Raw genomic sequence first — 13,272 nt, 5'->3', positions numbered from 1 at the left:
CCCTGGTCTCCTGCATTGCAGGTGGTTTCTTTACTGATTGAGCTACCAGGGAAGCCCCACACATGTATGATAAAAGAGAAATTAAATTTAATTCAACAAATAGAGTTTTAATGTACTTATGTGCAACTCAACTGTTAGTCATTTAAGAAAGATAAAAGTAAATTAAATGCTATCTACTAGTGCTATAGAATAATTATTATCTTCTTAAAGGTGTAGTATGTACTCCAGAGGAAATTATTAGTAATTAGAATTTAAATTACTGTCACAGAACACTTGAGTCATTAATTTTAGTGGTGGCACAAGGGAATTTTAATGGAGGAGATATCATGTCATCCAAGGTCAGTAAGTTGGAACCCAGCTCCGGAGCCTGTGCAGTATTGTTCCTCAGTCAATATGCTGCAAGGTTTTGTTTTTCTGAAACAAAAGACTATTATTTACCTCCCTCATTTTGCTTATTTGAGCATACAAATAGTTTAGATTTATGAGTTTTAAGTCTATGGTACTCGATTGAATTTCTTCTTATATCTTCTTTGTCTTTCTCTTGTAGCTTGTTGTCAAGTTTTTCTGCATGTTCCCCAATCAGAATTTTAAAATTAAAAAAAAATTTTTTTTGAACAAGTACTGGTGACCAGTTGATCTAATATGTGACCAAAGGGTCCAATGCGTATAGGACAGCTTCAAAGTTCCTGGTGCTGATAGATATATATATATATATTTTTTTTTTCAGAAGCAGTGAGTACAATCATAATAGCCTGGACACACTCTAAAATGTCTCACTGATCGCAGAGAACTGGCCCAAATCTACAGGGAGTTATGATATCAGGCCGACTGTGCTCCACAGGACGATTCTGAGATTCATTCATATTGTAGTGTGTACTGCTAATCCATTATTTTATTATTGAGTAGTATTCTCTTGTGTGGATATAATGTAGTTTACCCATTCACCTATTGATGGGCATTTGGATTGCTTTCAGTGTTTGGCTATTTCATATAAAGCTTCTATTAAAAATATTTGCAAGTCTTTGTACAAACAAGTGATTTAACTTCTCTCAGAAGTTTCACTTCTTAAGAAACTGACAGGTCATTTTCCAAAGTGAATGTAATTTGTTTTATTATTACCAGCAATGTATGATAGCTCTAGTTATTTCATATCCTTGCAAGCACATGATCAGTCTTTTCAATTTTAGCTATAATAGATTTGTGGTTCAACCTCAGTTGAGCTTTTATTTGCTTTTATTAATGCCAATGATATGGAGCTTCTTGCATGTGCTTACCTCAGATATTTTAAAATTTTGGCATTTTTATTTAGGTGTATTTCTCAGTATAAGTTATTTTTTGTATAAGTAGTGAGATATATAAAGTTTATATTTATCATTATACATTAATATTCAGTGTTTCAGTATCACTTCTAAAAATGTTAATCTTTCTCCGCTGACTCACTGTTATTTTTTTTTTCATATTCAAAGTCTAACTCTGGATTTTGTATTCTCTTCCAATAGTTATTTGTCAATACTTATACTAATGATGGAGGAGGGCATGGCAACCACTCCAGTATTCTTGCCTGGAGAATCCCCAAGGACAGGAGAGCCTGGTCCATGGGGTCGCAAAGAGTCAGACACGGCTGAGCCACTAAGCACAGCACAGCGCATGCAAATACCACTTATCTTGATTATTATAGCTTAATAATAAGTCTTTTAAAATTGAGATGTAACTAACATAAAACATTGTGTAAGTTTAAAGTGCACAACTTGTTGATTTAGCACATTTATATATTGCAATATAATGACTACCATAGTGTTAGCTAACACTATAATCACGGAACATAATTATCATTTCTGTTTTGTGATTATAACATTTACTGTTAATTATGATCACAATGATGTGCTTTCCCAGAATGTATTCATCTTCTAACTTCAAGTTTACACCCTTTGACAAAAAACTCCCCAAATCCCCCATCGCCCTTCCTCTCCTGAGTCCCTGGTAACCACCATTCTATGTTTTGTTTCTGCAAGTTTGACTTTTTTAGAGTCTACATATAAGTGATATCATACAGTGCATGTCTTAACATCATGCGTTCTCACCACCTCTGTCTGGGTTTCCCCTCCCGGCTTACGGCTTGGATTTTGCTCAAAACTGTTAACTTTGGCAAATGAGGGCTCATTTTATTTGCTCCCTATCTCTCATCAATCGTTCTTCTTAACCATCTTGAAAAGCATGGTCTCAGATATTTTGTCTATTTAATGGATACGTTATTAGGTAAAATTGGTCCCTGTTAGCCCATTTTGTCCAGAGATGGCAAGGTTCATTTTTTTGGTCCATATTCAGCTATATTTTAGACTGTTTAAGTACAGGTACATTAAAGATTATACAAGCCCAAACTCTAGATTATCGACCTAAGAAAAGAAACAGTTTAGTAATTAAGGTAATGAGATATAACTAAAACCTCAATATTCCATTGGCTTAAATGAGTGAAGTTTTGCTTCTTATTCATCTAAAATCAGATCGAGGTTAGTGACCCTCAGACTATCTTAGGTTATGCAAAATATTACCTTCATACTCCAAGTGGGTTCTAGGAACCAGCAGCAATAGCATCATTTAAGAGCTTGCTAGAAATGAATGATCTCAAGCCCCATCACAAGTATGGTTTATTACAACTTGGCTTGTACCCGGAACCCAGGGAGGCAGTATGAACATTAAGTTTCAGAAGCACAATTTCTCATTAAAGGAACATGACCACCAGAGTAGCTGTATCAGGGTTAATGATGAATTAAGAAAACCCACAAAATACTTTTTAATGATCCATTCTGAAAGTGTTTTCCATCATTCTGACTCTTATCTAGTTTGCCATAACACAATCATAAGATTTTAGCCCATATGCAAGGAAGGATGGAGATTAAAAGGACAAATGGATATTTGGTAGTATAATTGGAATTCTCACATTTGTCTCATTGGAAAAGACCCTGATGCTGGGAAACATTGAAGGCAAAAGGAGAAGAGGGTGGATGAGGATAAGGCAGTTAAAGAACATCACTATTCACGACTCAGTGGACATGAATTAGAGAAAACTCTGGGAAATTTCTGAGGAGCCTAGAGGGCTACAGTCCATGGGATCACAAAGAGAAAGACATGACTTACTGACTGAATAACAGCAGTCACATTTATCTACCTAGCTGATTCTTTTAATGTGAAAAGAGTCTAAAGTTTATGTCATATAGGAATACATGGATTTTTGAAAAAATACTGAGTTATTAAAGCTCAAGTCTCTATATGCACAAAAAACATTTTCCTGACTTTTCCTCCTCAGTTGATAAAGAATCCACCAGCAATGCAGGAGACCCCGGTTCGATTTCTGGGTCGGGAAGATCTGCTGGAGAAGGGATAGGCTACCCACTCCAGTATTCTTGGGCTTCTCTTGTGGCTCAGCCGGTAAAGAATCTGACTGCAATGTGGGAGACCTGGGTTCGATCTCTGGGTTGGGAAGATCCCCTGGAGAAGGGAAAGTCTGCCCACTCCAGTATTCTGGCCTGGAGAATTCCATGGACTGTATAATCCATGGGATCACAAAGAGTTGGACAGGACTGAGCGACTTTCACTTTCACTTTCCCTCCTATAATACTGATCATGCATAGGTCAGGTAAGAGATTCATTTATCCTCTATAATAAAATTTTAAAAAGCAACACATAGTTTTGAAGTCTTATTAAACATTTTCCAGGCTCAAAGTAGATTAAAAAGAGCCACTGGGAAAACTAAGCATACAGCTCAACACAAGAACAATAACAAACTATCACTATTTGCAACTGATGACTGAAGGAGTAAAATAAGTTAAAACAAACAAAAATAATAAAATCCATGAAGGTTGGTACTAATTTGTATAAGAACAACAACCACACAAAAATAGGTTTTTGAGATATTTTTCTCCTAAACTAAAAGGACTTGATGTTCAAGATAAAAATTTCAAAATTAAATGATTGAAATATTCTGATTAAACACAGAATTTCTTTGTTAAAAGATTATTAATATTTGTATGCAGTTTTATAAAAGTACTCTAAAAATCATTGATATAAATGTTTAGTTTTGAAAAACACATTTACTATTAAAGCCAGAGTTGAATATATATGAATAAAAATCAATTTTTCTCAAGTATTGTTCCCTTAAAGTAATAATTACAAAGTGACAATTATTGTGAGTTTGTTTTCCTCTAATAAATTGAAATAAATGGGTTCTTTATGTCTGTCTTTTAATGTAATTGAAAAGTAATCTCCTTTAATATTCTCAATATAGCTAAAATCAGTGAATCCAAGTTCTGATTTTACATAAATATTGTATTTTTACACAGCATGTTTTACTGACTGCTTTCTCAATCAGCAGACAATATTAATCATGGATGAATTTATAAGTTTCTGTCTCTTTCTTTTCTTTAGTATAAAAATAGCTCTAAGTTTTGACTGAAATATATGATTTTACAAAACTCTTCCTTGGAGATAAATAATTTAATTTATATTACTTTTCATTATACCAAGCAGGGATAAAGCAAAAAGAAAACAGAAAATAACATTTATTAGTTAATATTCATTTTTGAAAATTATGATAAATATTTATAGTAGAAAATAAGCAAATAAAGCTAGTGATTTGTTGTTTGAAATACTTTTCATTTATGAATTTGTTTTCAGATGCTTAGATTTTAAATCTGTTGAGTACACACATTTTACATAATAGTTACTAAAAAACATTATGCTTATACAGGTCATTTTACTCATTAACCTCTATTATGTGAGATTCTATTATTAACAATATCATCACTATAACGTTTACTTTAAAGGACAATAGGGTTAGTAAAATTTCTCAGCTATCATGTGTAATTTTTGTATAAAAATTTTATTCTTAATTTACCATGAGTTATAGCAGTGATGTTTTTATTACTTATAAAAAGAGTCTCCCAGTCTCATTATTTGCACATGTGGCAGGTAAAAGAATATCCTTATAAAAGAATAGGGAAAATTACTATAAAACCACTAGCATGTAACACTGCAAGTCTGCATGGTAATAAGCCAATTTTTTGAGGAAATGAACTCATTAATGCTAAATTTTTGCTGACTTCCAACTGATCAGAAAACTGCCTTACAAAATTCAAAAAGCACTTCATGAATTGTAGAAGAGATGAGGAGAAAAGGAATGAACCAACCATAACCAAGCATATTTCACTCATTTGGCTTCCAGCTAACTCCCCTATAATCTATAGCTGTGATCCAGGGGGGGAAATGAATAAAATTGTTAAGAGTGACAGAAGGGTTCCATCTGAATGACAAAAAAAGCTTGTTGATGAGCAGTGCAAAGCAGTTTAGACATGAAATGCAGCTGGGATTTGATTGTTTATTATATTTTATTTTATCTCTCCTTGCACTTGAAAATATTCTACACATTATTTATAAAAATGTCAACTTGCTATAAGTGGGCTTTACACAGTGGAGGGGAAAAATTGAGAAACAAAATGGGATGTGAAATAGATAAGTATACAAGAGACAGAAGGCTAGGGAAAAAATAAGTTTCTCATGTTTGATTAGAATACTTATCTAAAAAGACCTCTGAAAATACTTGGTAACATAATTTTTATAAACACCCATAGTCTTATGAGCAGAAAAATAATTTATTTAAATAAAGGTTCTTATCAAAGTGGCTTATTTCTATGGCAATGATTATTTTTATTTAAAAGTCCCTAGACCTCTATGGTTCATTTTAAAAGCACATGAAAAGTCAATACACATTGAGATGCAGATCTTAAATACACAACACTGTAATAATCAAAGCTATAAAAGCTTATTTTTTTTTCAACTTATCTGGAAAATGTGATGGCAAATCATTCATCTACTATAACTATTCACAATGAATTTCCTAAAAAAAATAAATTCAAACAAGCTTAACTGTATTCTTTTATTTTGGCTCAAGTTATGACTGATTGAAAACTGAGAGAAGCAAAGTAGTTTCCAAACTGAAGATATTCTGAGTTAAGGGGCTGATATTGATTTTACTTGTTTATATTCTACCCATAGCAAAGATATACACTACAGTTAAAAAATAAGATGGCAAAAACAAAAAACAATTATTTAAGCAAAGGAAATGCCAAATTTCAAGTAATAAATTATGGTTGTAAGGCAACTATTATACAATAGATGAACCGTTACAATTAAACTATGACCTCCAAGAAGCTATTTAAATTACTCAGTTCAGTTCAGTTCAGTCGCTCAGTCCTGTCCGACTCTTTGCGACCCCATGAATTGCAGCACGCCAGGCCTCCCTGCCCATCACCAACTCCCAGAGTTCACTCAAACTCACGTTCATCGAGTCGGTGATGCCATCCAGCCATCTCATCCTCTGTCGTCCCCTTCTCCTCCTGCCTTCAATCCTTCCCAGCATCAGAGTCTTTTCCAATGAGTCAACTCTGCACATGAGGTGGCCAAAGTATTGGAGTTTCAGATTTAGCATCATTCCTTCCAAAGAACACCCAGGACTGATCTCCTTTAGAATGGACTGGTTGGATCTCCTTGCAGTCCAAGGGACTCTCAAGAGTCTTCTCCTAAGGGAGTCCAAACATGGACCAAACCATTTCTGGGGATTAAGCTGACCAGCCAGAATTTGTTACAATGGGTATCTTTCTGTTGTCTACAATACTAACTAAGAGTGTAAAACACTTTGCCTAACAGAATGTGCAATTAAAATTGGAAACAAAAATGAGAATGATGATTCATGTAAACCTTCTAAAATTTTAACTAAAAGAAAATCTACAGTTTTGTCTAGAATTAGTCTATCTGGATGCTAGCTTTTATTTATATCTGATAATATCTCACGTATCATAAAGTGTTAGTTGCTCAGTCCTGTCTAAGTCTTTGTGACCTCATGGACTATAGCCCAACAAGCTCCTCTGTCCATGGACTTCTCCAGGCAAGAACACTGGAGTGGGTTGCCATGCCCTTCTCCAGGGGTCTTCCTGAAACAGGGATTAACCCTGGTCTACTGCATTGCAGGTGGTTCTTTACTGATTGAGCCACCAGGGAAGCCCCACACATGTATGATAAAAGAGAAATTAAATTTAATTCAACAAATAGAGTTTTAATGTACTTACGTGCAACTCAACTGTTAGTCATTTAAGAAAGATAAAAGTAAACGCAATGCTTTCTATCTACTAGTGCTATAGAATAATTATTATCTTCTTAAAGGTGTAGTACGTACTCTAGAGGAAATTATTAGTAATTAGAATTTAAATTACTGTAAGTGCCACAGAACACTTGAGTCATTAATTTTAGTGGTGGCACAAGAGGATTTTAATGGAGGAGATGGTATGTCATCTGACTGTAATAGCAATTGGTCAATCAATTACAATGGTGTGGGAAAATAAAATATATAATGTTTTAAGAAAATATTTATTCAACTTATAGTATTTAATGGACATCATATATGTTGTTGTTTAGTCGCTAAATCATATCAGATCCTTTGGGACTCCATGGACTATAGCCCACCAGGCTTCTCTGTCCATGGAATTCTCCTGGCAAGAATACTGGAATGGGTTGTCATTCCCTTCTCTAGGGGATCTCCTGACCCAGGGATCAAACTCAGGTCTCCTGCACTTTAAGCAGATTTTTTATCATCAGAGCCATCAGGGAAGCCTGTCATATGTATATATGTGTGTGTGTGTATAGATATGTATATATACATATATATATATATGTATATGATTTTGAAGAACTTGTATGTCATCAATACAATTAAAATTTTATCCTTGTGTTACTGGCAATTGATAGGATCAAATGGTCAAATGTGATTTTAGGCGATTCATTCCCTCATCATCTATTTGTCAATGATTCTTCTTTAACAATTGGAAGATTTATCAATGGAGATAGCTGGGCCTGGTACTTCCTTTCTACTGAGTTTCTGTTTGGTAATTAAATATCTTTAGTTATTATAGGTACATATTAAAATTTTATGTTTCTCCTTTAAATCATTTTAGAAAAGTTGTGTCTTTCTACAAAAATTTCATTAAATCTGAGTTATATATTTTTGATACATATTTCTCATATTTTTAAAGTGGGTAGTAATAGACCTGTCTCTTTCCTGATTTTAATAGTTTCAGTCTTCCCTTAATTTTAATTTTGCTTGCTTTGGTTAGGTTTTTTATTTTTTTCCTCTTTTTATAATTTCTTATGTTGAAAGGTTAGGTTATTGATTCATTTCCTCTTTTTTAATATATTCATATATAGTTATTAATTTAACTTTAAGGATTTCTGTAAGTTCACATATATTATGGTTTTGTTTTCATTCAATTAAAACCATTTCTAATTTCCCTTGTGATTTCTTCTTTTATCCATTGATTATTTAGTAGTGCCTTGCTCAATTTCCATGTATTTGCAGAGTACAAATTTCCATCTCTTTTTGATTCCTAATTTTAATCCATGTGGTAAGAGAACATATCTTGTATGATTTTTATCTTTTTAAATGGACTGAGGCTTTGTTATAATCTAATATATTGTTTTTCATGTAGACTGTTCCATATGCATTTTAGAAGAATGTGTAATAGGCCATTGTTGGAGCCTTTATGGATGGTTGTCAGTTGTAATTAGTTCATAATGGTTTTCATGACTTTCCTTTCCATACTGATTTGTTTTACCCAGTACTAAAAGTGGGTCATAGAATTCTCCAATTACAATTTTATTTTTTAAAAATTGTTATTTTGTATTGGGGTTCAGCTGATTAACAATATTGTGGTAGTTTCAGGTGAACAGAGAAGGGACTCAGCCATACATATACATGTATCCACTATCCTTCAAACTGCTTTTTAAAAAACTGTTTCTTGCAGCTGGTGAGCTGGGAAGACCCAGAGGGATGGTATGGGGAGGGAGGAGGGAGGAGGGTTCAGGATGGGGAACACAGGGATGTATACCTGTGGCGGATTCATTTTGATATATGGCAAAACCAATACAATATTGTAAAGTTAAAAAATAAAATAAAATTTTAAAAAAAGCTGTTTCTTTTTTCACTTATCTCACAATTTTTCTTCATAAAATATGGGGTCTTTGGTGGTTTAGGTGCTTATGTCTATAATTGTTACATCTTCTTAATGGTGGACCTTTTCATTATAAAATTCCCTTTATCTCTAATAATGAGTTTTGTCTCAGAATCTATTTTATCCAATATTTATATAGCCACCTCTGGTCTGATTTGCTTACTGAATACATTTGTGCCTTTGAATTTAGTGTTATTTGTACTTTCCACTTTCATGCATTGGAGAAGGAAATGGCAACCCACTCCAGTGTTCTTGCCTGGAGAATCCCACGGACGGAGAAGCCTGGTAAGTCCATGGGGTTGCACAGAGTCGGACATGACTGAAGCAACTCAGCAGCAGTAGCAGTAGTTAGCGTTTAGTTGGATAGTGGTTTTAGCCATCTGTTGACCTTTTGATTGAAGATTTTTTTTCTTTATCTATAATAAAATTAACTGATAAGCTGAAAAGGTAGGATTTAGCCTCTCTTATTATGGTTTTCCACATGTCATTTATATTTTATTTTTTTAAATAGCTCAGTTAGTAAAGAATCTGCCTGCAATGCAGGAGACCCCGGTTCGATTACTGGATTGGGAAGATCCACTAGAGAAGGGATAGGCTGCCCACTCCAACATTCTCAGGCTTCCCTTGTGGCTCAGCTGGTAAAGAATCTGCCCTCAATGCAGGAGACCTGGGTTCAGTCCCTGGGTTGGGAAGATCCCCTGGAGAAGGGAGAGGCTACCCACTCCAGTATTCTAGCCTGGAGAACTCTGTGGACTGTATAGTCCATAGGGCCACAATGAGTCGGACTCAACTGAGTGACTTTCACTGTCACTTTCACTTTCATCTCTCCTTACTGCCTAGCTTTGTGTCAAATAAGTGTGCTCTACAATGACATTTTTAATCCCTTATTTTTATTTTAACTCTATTATTTGAATTATTTTATTAGTGATTGCTCTTGAATTAGATTTCCCTGGTGGCTCAGTCAGTAAAGAATCCATCTGCAATGCAGGAGACTCGGGTTTGATCCCTTGCAGGGAAGATCCCTTAGAGAAGGGAATGGCTACCCACTCCAGCGTTCTTGCCTGGAGAATTCCGTAGACAGAGGAGACTGGTGGGCTACAGTCCAAGGGGTTGCAAAGAGTGACAAGACTGAGCAACTAAGCACACACAGGCACACACTTGGATTACAATTAACACTTTAACTTATATTGATCTACTTCCAATAAAGGCAACTTAATTTCCATATTAGGGACTTCCCTTCTTGCCCAGTGGCTAAGGCTCTTAGCTTCCACTGCAGGGAGCTCAGGTTTGATCCTTGGTCAGGGAAATCGGAAGGACTAATGCTGAAGCTGAAGTTGAAGCTCCAATACTTTGGCTACCTTATGTGAAGAGCCAACTCATTAGGAAAGACCCTGATGTTGGGAACGATTGAAGGCAGGAGGAGAAGGGGACAACAGAAGATGAAATGATTCAATGGTATCACCAACTCAATTGTCATGAATTTGAGCAAGCTCCAGGAGATGATGAAGGACAGGGAAGCCTGAATGCCTCAGTCCATGCTGTTGCAAAGAGCTAGACATGACTGAGAAACTGAGCAACAACTACTTCAATATTATCTCTCTTTTGTGTTAATATTTATATAATATTATATATGTATACATTATAAGCCAATCAATGTAGTTTTTTATGCATGGAGTAATGTTTTACATCAAATGGGAGTATAAAAATGTTTCCTCCCAAAATACCAAAAACATGTATGAGTGTGTGTGGGTACTTACTCGCTTCAGTCCTGTCTAACTCTGTGTGACTCTTTGGACTCTAGCCCACCAGGTTCCTCTGTCTATGGGATTCTCCAGGCAAATATACTCTTATATTTACCAATGCAGTTACTTTTACCAGTATTCTTTATTTCTTCAAGTGTATTTTAAGTTACTCCCTAGTGTTCCTTCTCTATTGTTTTTTCAAGGCAGGTCTGCTAGTGCCAGATTCTCTCAGTTTTGTTTAACAAGGATGACTTAATTTTTCATTCACTTCTTAGGATAGTTGTTCTGTTTACAGAATTCTTGGTTGACAGTCTTTCTTTGAGCACTTTGAATACATCTATCTATGAAGAGCTACAAAGGTTTTTTGTCCTTCCTACTTACAGGTGAGAAATTCACTATTAACCTTACCTTGGATCACTTGTACATGGTGAGTTACTTCTCTACTGCTATTATGTGTCTAGGTGTAGATATGTTTGATTTTATCCATAACAGTCAAGCCGAATGAATAGCCATAGTATCCAACTTGGTTTAACTGAAATTTTTTGGTGTGTAGAATAATGTACTCAATCAAATTTAAGACGTTTTAGGACATTATTTTTTCCCAAATATTTTTCTACACCTTTCTCTGTCTACTATCCTTGTGGTACTCCCATTTTGCATATTCTGTATATTTTATCATGTTCTAAAAGTCTCTGAGGCACTCTTCAGTTCTTTATTATTATATATATATATTTTATTTAATGATTTATCTTGCAAGTTTACTGATTCTTTACTCTGCTGGCTCAAATATACTATTGAGTCTTTGTAGTGTATTTCTCTCTTTTATTGATATTTTCAAGAAATTGCTTTTATACTTTCCTATAGTTCTTTATACATGGGTTTTCTTTAATTCTTTAAAGGCATTTAAAATAAATGACTTGGAATATCTGTCTAATAAGTGCAAAATCTGGCCTTCCTGATGGACAGCATCTACTGACTTCATTTGTTCCGTGTATATGCACATTTTCTCATTTCTCTGCATGACTCACATTTTTCTGTTGTTAAAAAATTGACATTTTAAATAAAATAATGCGGTCATCTGGCAAATAAATCTCTCACTTTTCCTTGGGATTTGTTTTTCTTGTCTGTCATGTTTTTCTGCTGCTGCTCTTACGTGTTTTGTGACTTTCCTAAACTAATTTTATAAATTCTATATTCTCTGTTGTATGTGCCCTGAAGTCTATGTTTAGTTTTATTAGTGGGCAGATAATTATTAGACAAAAACTTCCTCAATGTTTTGAACTAAGATTTAGCTGAGAAGCTCTGTGTGCATGCTGGGACATGTCTTCAAAACTCCAGCTGGCAGATTACAATTCTGTCTTAAGCTTCCCTGTCTGCTTGTGTGGAGCTTCAAGGAATGACAGAAGTGAGAAATCAGAGCCTTTTCACATCTTTACTGAGAATGAACACAGTCCTGCACATGCACATGGCTTTTCAATTTCAAGGAATATATGGGAGCTTTTGAAGCCTGTTACACATATCAAGATCCCAACTTCCCTTTTAAATATTCTGGTTGTAGTTTTCTCTTGCACCAGTGGTTATCACTTCCTCTGGAAATAGCAATGTTAAGCAATTACTATTGTTTGTTTTGATAACCCTCTTCTCACAAATGAAAATTCATTTTCTTACAATAATTATAAACTCTGAATCAGATAAAAGAAACACAAAAGTGGAAGCTGGGCTTTTTGTGAGCTTTCCACACATGAGGCTTTTGGGGAGCTTCAGAACCGTTCTGCCCCTCCTAGTGAATTCTAGAATGCTTGTTTTCCTAACTACTGTTATTGCTACAAAGTTGTTGGTTTTCAAGGTTATTACAGAACTCTGACATGGAAAGGGAATAGGCAAGTAAACATGCCATAAAACTAGCTGCTTAAACTCAGCAAATTCAGTTTATTTTTCTTAAATAAATTCTTGTAAGATTATTGCAACACTTTGGTAAATCTTTACCACAGTTTGAAAAAGTTGATTTTTTTCTAGTGTTCTCTTTGCTTTTCTGGTGGAATGGATTTTTAGAGATCCCTGCCCTATTTTACCATTATAGCCACTTGGCATTTCTTTTTAAGGATTTTAAGGGAGAATTTACACAAAAGTCTTTCTGAATTTTCCTAGCATATCAGAGGCCAACAGACTAATTTCATCTACAACAAAAATGTCACTAGATCATTTGGGATTTTTTTTTTTTTTAATGAAAATAATGCTGCTGGTTAAGACAGCTGAACAAATATCTAGGTTGTTTTTCCTTCTATTTCAAATAATGCATAATGATCAACAAATTAGCTGCAAACAGCATTGATTTAAAAAATCATTAATCTTATTAGCTTAATTACAAGTTATCTGTGTATCTATGGTATAGAAATTGCAAAGGCTGCATAAAGTAAAATATGAACAAAAAGAATGAGAGCAAATATCAGGATAAGCATGGGTTTCATGTAATGGCA

This window comes from Bos grunniens, chromosome 20 (genome assembly GCF_055505025.1).
Source record: "Bos grunniens cultivar Pamir isolate PY7600 chromosome 20, Bosgru_T2T1.0, whole genome shotgun sequence".
NCBI lineage: Eukaryota > Metazoa > Chordata > Mammalia > Artiodactyla > Bovidae > Bos > Bos grunniens.
The sequence above is the reverse complement of the archived record's forward strand: the minus strand, read 5'-3'. Positions refer to the sequence as shown.